Raw genomic sequence first — 7,477 nt, 5'->3', positions numbered from 1 at the left:
TTTGGGAGAAGGATTTAGAAGGGTAAGTAGGTTAGGACTAAGTATAGGATGATATTATATATTATTGTGTTTAATAAAATTTTATTTTTAATATATATATATATATATATATATATATATATATATACACACACACACACACACACACACATCACACATATAATCCCACATGTTGGGTTGATTTATTAACACTACCAAGTAGAAAAGTCTATTTTCCTGTTACTTCTCCTGTATTGGTTAAAGGAAATGAGTTAACCTATTGGGTGTGTCCTTGACAAATAGTAAAAGGGCTGAAGCTTTGGGATTCAGTGAGGACAACTAGCCAAAGATGAGGCAGATTTCCGAGGGGCGGGGTTCACTTTCAACAGGAGGAAACTGGAGGGAGAATAACCTGGAGCAAGAACATCTCAAATGGTGGTAGAATGGTGGGATCCAAAATACAGGGACTTTATTTCATCATAAACCGCTGAATAATAAAGGGACAGAGACTTCTGAAGTCACAGGAGGTGACTGGAAAGAGAAAGTACACTAGTATTACAAGATATCAGTCCTTAAACCTATCTAAGGGAAACCCAAGTTGTAACATAGTTTGGGTGTGAAAACTCTAAGGAAAATTGAGTTTTTAAGTATGAAAAAGGAAGGACTCTTGGAGAGATGTAAGGGTCTGAATCTCCCTTAGGAGGGGAAGTCTGTAGATGAATTAAAAATAATGTTAATAGATCACCCCAGAGGCAGAGATGCTGAGGCTGAGGTGAATCCACTAAGACACGTACATATAGAAATGTCACCTCAGTATTTGGAATTTGAAAGAGAGAAACTGAGGGCAGAGATGCAACAGAAAGAGAGAGAGATTGAATTGGAGAAAATAAGACAGACAGACAGACAGAGGTGCAACAGAAAGAGCTAGATAGAAAACCTGAACTGGAGAAAATAAGACAGAAAGAGAAAGACAGAGAGGTGGAATTAGAAAGGATTAAACTGGAAAAAGAGAAAACGTTGAGGGAGGATAAAAGGAGAACTGACGAGGAAGCCAGACCTCTTAAATTATCCCTGAAGGATTTCATCCCATATCTGGTGGGGGGAGGAGCCACAAGTGTTTTTCACCACATTTGGAACTATATGTGGAATACATCTCCAAATGAGTATATGAGATTTATTCCTAGTTTGATAAAAGAATTGTCTGAGGTATGTAATGGTTTTCCTGTGGGTGAGGTAGTGGATTTGGAAATCTTTAAGGCTGCTGTATATCAAAGGTTTAGATATGAGCCAGAATTTTTCAGAAAGAGGTTTAGGAACACTACAGTAACATCGTGTAAGTCCTTCGTGGAATTTGTTTATAAGCTTACTGATTATTTTGAGAAATGGATCAGTAGTGCCAACATTAAACCCAAAGAAGATCTGAGAGATCTTATGATTCTCGACCAATTTGTACATCAGTTGCCTCAAGAAATAGAACTGTTAGTTCAGGATCGAATTCCAAAAACTGTCAAATATGATGCTGAGTTAGCTGATAAGTTTGCTTTAAATAGAGGGCTTAATCTTACTGGTAGAACAAATAAAGATTACCAGAATAGAAATTTTAAGAGGGAAGTTGAGAAGGGGAAAAATCAACAGACCTCTGAGAATCCTGAGAAAATAATTGAAGCAAAACCTTTATTTGGAAGCACAGACAAAGCTTGTTAAAACTGTGGTTTAATTGCTCATATTCAACCTAATTGTCGAAGACTGGGTCAGAAGAAAGAAAAATCCACCTCAGTCAAGCTGAGTTCTGTGTTCTGTGTTCTGTGATCTGTGTTCAAATACAGAGGAACACAGAAATGGAGCAACCTGAGGCTTCACTTTGTTATATGTTGAAGTGGAATCAAGTAGATGAATTCAATGACACTTTCAGGGAGAAAATAACCATAAATTGAAATGAATATGTAGCTGTACTTGACACTGGTGCTGAAATTTCCTTAATACATTCAGATCTAGTTAATCCTGAGAATATTTTACTTCAGAAAACCATTAAAATTAAAGGTATAAGAGGGGAACATGTTCAAATACCTTTGCCAAAAGTAAGAGTAACCTAGAGATATTCTGAGGGAGAGTTTGAAGTAGGGGTTAACTCTGAACAATGTGAATAATTTATAAAAGATACTATGTCTCATGAGAGGAAAATATGCATTGTTACCAGGTCCCAAAAAGGAGTGAAGGCGAGTGTTCCTGCATTAAGAGAGAAAGAGGGAGTTGGTGACACAGTGACAGAGACGGACTTGTCAGTAGAGCTGTTGCCTAGCAACCAAGGTGAAATGCCAGGAATTGACCCATTGGATTTAGTTGTTTCAAACAGTCCAGCTCAAGTTGACAGTGAATTCAGAAACACTGCTGGGAGTGAAGCACAATTGCAGGAATCCTCAGTTGGTGAAAACCAAAAAGAACAAATCCCTTGAGAGAATGGTCTGTTATATAGGAAATGGTTGCCAAAAAAAATAGAAGGGAGAGTTGTGAGGCTGAAAACCAACTGATTGTCCCTCGGCCATACAGACAACAGTTGTTGAAATTAGTTCATGTTGTACCTGTAGCTGGTCATATCAGAACTGGTAAAACTCGTAAATATTTGGCTGCCAATTTTTATTGGACTAATATTGCTAATATTGAGGTTACTGAGTACTGTAAGTCCTGTGTTGTGAGTCAAAAGGTTAGGAAGGGAGGTGAGACGATCAAAGCTCCTTTACAGCCAATGCCCTTAATAGGGAAAGCCTTTTACAGGGTGGCTGTTGATATTGTAGGACTGTTTCTCAAACCTACACAGTCTGGGAAGAAATATATTGTGACACTCGTTGATTTTGCAAGATGTTTTCAAGACGCAGAAGCTCTTAGGAATGTAGACGCCATGTCAGTGGCAGAGGCATTGTTAAAAGTTTTTTTCACATTTGGGTTTTCCCCATGAACTGGCATACAGGTATATTAATGATGGCAAGGGAAGAACCAATGAGCTGGAGCATTCTACTATAAAATGTACATGAGGAATCCTCTCCCTTGGTTGAGATGATATCATCTGGTTTGCAGAGTATCTACAACACCAATGAGGTGTCCTTCATACAAAACCTTGTATTTTGTGTGGTAAAAGCATACCGTGTACCAGTCTTTGGTGTGTGGAAAAAAGGAAGCAAATACAACAATGGCAGCAGCAAATTGCATTCAAGTTCTGTTGGGTTAGCAAAAGCAGCCCTAGAAGCAATTAATGGATTCAGCCTCTTCGGCAATCCGGGTTGCTTGAGATATGTCATATTTGTAGACCTTGATGCCCACAGCTAGAACAGGCAAATCTTTTGTTCATTGCTTCCTTGAGAACCAAGGTCTCATAACACTGATGTTGCTCTCCTGCCTTGTATAAGCTACCCTGTGTTTGCTGTGAATGATGAAGTTTTGTACAGCCAAACAACTGATAAGGTAGTTAGAACGTTAAAAGGCAAACATAGGTTCAAACGATTTTTGAGAGATGTCTATAGAACTGCACAAGAGGACAAATTAGAAGCGATAAAGTACTGGCCAATTCCCAAAACCAAGAAACAAGTAAGAGCTATCTTGGGAGTTGCTAGTTATAATCGAAGGTTTATTGCAAATTAGGAGAGATTGCAGTTCCTTTACTTGATTTAACCAAGAAATATCATACTGATAAGGTAAATTGGACTGAGAATTGTCAATTAGCCTGTTTTGTTGGTTGAGAGGAATAGAACTTTAATTTTAATAAGAAAATGCTAGCCACTATTTCTATTATGCTTCTAATCATCCTAATCATATTGTATGTAGTAATGTGTGTGTTTTTAAATATTTTTATTTGCAACGCAATAGTAACAACAAACAAAGCGAAAAAGGGGGATTCTTATCATAAAACGTACCAATATATGGTAATCATTAACGTCTTCCTTGATACAGGGAAAAGAAAAAAAGAAAACACAAAAATGGGGGGGAGGGTTAACATTTCCATTTCAAATATATATTTTGATATAAATGGTCCATACATCTAAAAATATATAAATATAAGCCGTCCATACATCCAAATAAGCATCCATATGACTTTGATGGCTGTAGGACACCATATTTATCTTTTGCCAAATTATAGACCTTCAATTACCACACAACTGAGAACTGGTCTAGGTATAATAATCAAATAATAACGATAGAAACACACAATCATTTATAGTATATGCTGATTTATCTTTTACTGAAAATAATTAGTGCTGAAACAGAAATAATATAAATGTGAAAAAACGATGTAAGTGTAATTATATAATATAATATAATACAATATTATATTATATTATACATATAATAGTAGAAAATTTGAACATCTATATCAAGAAGTATATTCAATTCACTGTGCCTTTCCAATAATTCTAGGTTACATACATTCACCAAAAGCCAGCAGTTAGAGGGCTTGCATTCTTTCCCATGAAAAGGGCAGAAACGGAATGAGCTAATATTTGGATTGTAGAGTGCACCCCAACAACTTTGTGTAGAACAGGCAGGGATATTCTTTCCTAGTGGCATAACTGTTGCAGAATGACACAGCTCCATCAGAGAGAAATCCTTGGAACTCAGCCCATCTCAAGCTTGTACTGTCAAAAACGTCACCATGCCGATCATTCTGCTGGGGGACGGGGGGGGGGGTGTCCAGATTCTTTGGTGCTCTGCTGCATTCTTCACCTGGGACTTGTATCACTATAGAGATTTTTTTCTACCGTTCTGCTTAGGATAGTGAGGCTGGTGTTCACACCTAAGGATGACAGGGGTGCCCGACTAGGTCTGGGAACCCACCAAATGCCCTCATGCCCCTGAACCTGGCATGGCGAAACCCCCCCCCACACACACACACACATGAGGCCGGAACTCACCGCAGCTGCCTGGCGTCCATGCGAGTGTCCATTGTTGCGCAAGATGGGGCCATAGAAATTGACCTTTACAGCCACTGTTGTGTAGATCTACTGTGCAATCAGTAGATCTATGAAAACACAGAGCCCCATCTTGCGCAAAAATGGTGGCTCATCAAAAAAACGAGAGCTGCCGAGAGCCCCCCAGACGGCCCAGCAGCTCACCCTGCACTGCTCAATGGGTCGGGTAAGTAGCAGGGGTTCAGCAAGCAGCATGTGGGGCGGGCAAGGGAGTTTTCATCCATCCCTGTTCACACCATTGGCCCATTGCTCAGTGGCAATCAAGGGTATGAACAGAATGCAGTGTACCAAATACATCTCTGTTTCTCAGGTCCTATCCTGGACTAGGCTAGGCTGCTGCACTGTGCACTCCCTGCCTGCGGCCTTAAAGGTCTAGCCCCCGCTGGTGCACTAATAGCACCCACCACCTACAGAGGCTGGCTGAGCACAGATATGTGACCACATCTGGGCAGGTGCCCCTTTTCCTCCCTCTCTCATACTGGCCTTTGAATTTATTCATTTCATTTTTGTACCGCCCCAGAGCTCAAGCTCTCTGGGCAGCTTACAACAATTCATAAAAAATACACCAGCCTTACAAAAAATACAACATGATAAAAACAGTCTAAAAAATTGTACCACACAAAAACTAAAATAAAAAATATTTTCCCTAATAGACTTGTTCAAAACAGCAGACACAGATGCCCCATCATATGCCATTAAATGGCTAGGAGTAGAGAGCGGTCTTTAGTGCTGAAAAGATGAGTGTCAGCACCAGGCAGGCCTCAGTGGAGAGCTCAGGGGAGACCTCAGGGGACCACCACTGAGAAGGCCCTCTCCCTTGTTGCCACCTTCTGAGCACCCCCCACCCCACGCTGGAGATGGCACTTGGAGGAAGGCCTCAGATGTTGACTGTAGTGTCCGGGTATGTTCAGGTCAGGACAGGTTACATCAGGTATTGCAGTCCCAAGCCATGTAAGGCTTTATAGCTTAGAACCAGCACCTTCAGTTGGGCTCAGAAACATACAGGCAGCTGCTGCAAGCAGGCCAGATACATGCATGCCTTCAGAGGCTGCTAAAGATCTGCTTTTCCCTTGGAAGGAATGTTTGTCACCTTATTTCATGCTCTGTTTCTTTAGGAGAAGTGAAGCTACTTAACCAAGACTCACTGCACACAGTCCATGGGAAGCTCTGAACTGGCCTAATTTAAGTTACAGAATTGGCCTATTTGTATGGGTGGACTTCACTGATGACAAATATTCACACTGGGGGGATTTCATTGTTATGCTCATTTATTTTTTGTTTGATTTTTATGAAATCTTGTTACACTTTATTTTTAAAATGCATCATGCTTCTGGATAGCCTAAAGGTTCCCCAGAGCTGAGAAGCTAAAGGGAAAGGCAATGTTTTGCAAGGGAACACTTAGGTCATGATGGTACTTTATCTTTTAATTCATTTAGCTTATAAATTGCACAAGAGGAAAGGGTTTCAATGATTCAAGGAGCAGTGCAATGGAGCAGCATGTTTAATCTACTTACAGCCCAGGGAAAGCCTGGGTGAACAAGTGTGTTTTCAGGAGGTGTTTAAAAGGTGTCACATTTTCTGCCTTCCAAACTGCATGAGGGAGGGTTTTCCAGAGGGTGGGCACTACCACAGAGAAGGTGTTAGTGGAAACAGGATGAAACGCTCCCTGGCCTTGGCTCCATCTCCACTGATTATCTGATAGCTGTTCTTTTGCAGTCTTAGAAGTAGGAAACAGTTACAGCCTGCTTGCTTGCTTGCAGGAACCCAGTTCTTCTTGTTGGTAAGGTCAGTGTGGAAGACATGCACTCTGGTGGTGAAGATGGTGCTTTGAACAGTTGAAGCAAGAGTTATGTAAGCCCCCTGTTCTTATAGCTTCTGACTTGGAAAAAACATTCATATTGGCCATAGATGCTTCAGAATCTGGAATAGGAGCAGTTCTCTTACAAGAGAAGGAGGGAGTAAAACACCCCATGGCCTATCACAGTAGAAGGTTATCCAAGAGAGAGAAAAAAATATTCATCTATTCAAAAAGAATGTTTGGTAGTGATTTGGGCCCCGGAGAAGATTCCACCATACATTTGGGGTCCAAAGTTCATGATCCAAACTAATCATCTTGCTTTAGTGTGGTTGCAGACAATGAAAAAACCATAACCAATTGTTACAGCACTGATCATGGAGACTTCAAGAGTATCATGCCAATATCCAACATGTGGCTGGTTGAGAGAATGTTATTGCTGATGGACTGTCCAGGAGAGAGATTTCCTCTTCTGCAATCAAATGAAGATCTTCAATCAACCAAGGACTAAGTGTTGTTCTCTTGAACTGGGTTTCCAGAGCAATACTTTTCCCTTCCTGACTTGGGGAAAGGGATGGAGGTTGGTTGATGGTGGAGTTGTTCTTGCTTTTTTTCCCCTTTTTACAGGTAAAATGGTGAGTTCAGAAGAAACATCTTGATAAGACTATTTTGTTGGAAGAACTCCTTTATCACCTTTCCTGATTAAATCTCTGAAAAGAACTGGGGGGGGGGGATGAAGTCCTTT

General features: G+C 40.5%; 1 pseudogene; it reads left to right on the top strand.

Annotated features, from left to right (window-relative positions):
• The first annotated feature begins 709 nt into the window (after positions 1 to 709).
• On the top strand, positions 710 to 1,683 carry LOC146339458 (uncharacterized; annotated as a pseudogene).
• The last annotated feature ends 5,794 nt before the right edge of the window (positions 1,684 to 7,477 follow it).

This window comes from Heloderma suspectum, chromosome 7 (genome assembly GCF_057233095.1).
Source record: "Heloderma suspectum isolate Gila_16-S chromosome 7, 16-S_ref, whole genome shotgun sequence".
NCBI classification, from domain to species: domain Eukaryota; kingdom Metazoa; phylum Chordata; class Lepidosauria; order Squamata; family Helodermatidae; genus Heloderma; species Heloderma suspectum.
Note: the sequence above shows the minus strand (reverse complement) of the source record. Positions and strands in the feature narration are given on the sequence as shown.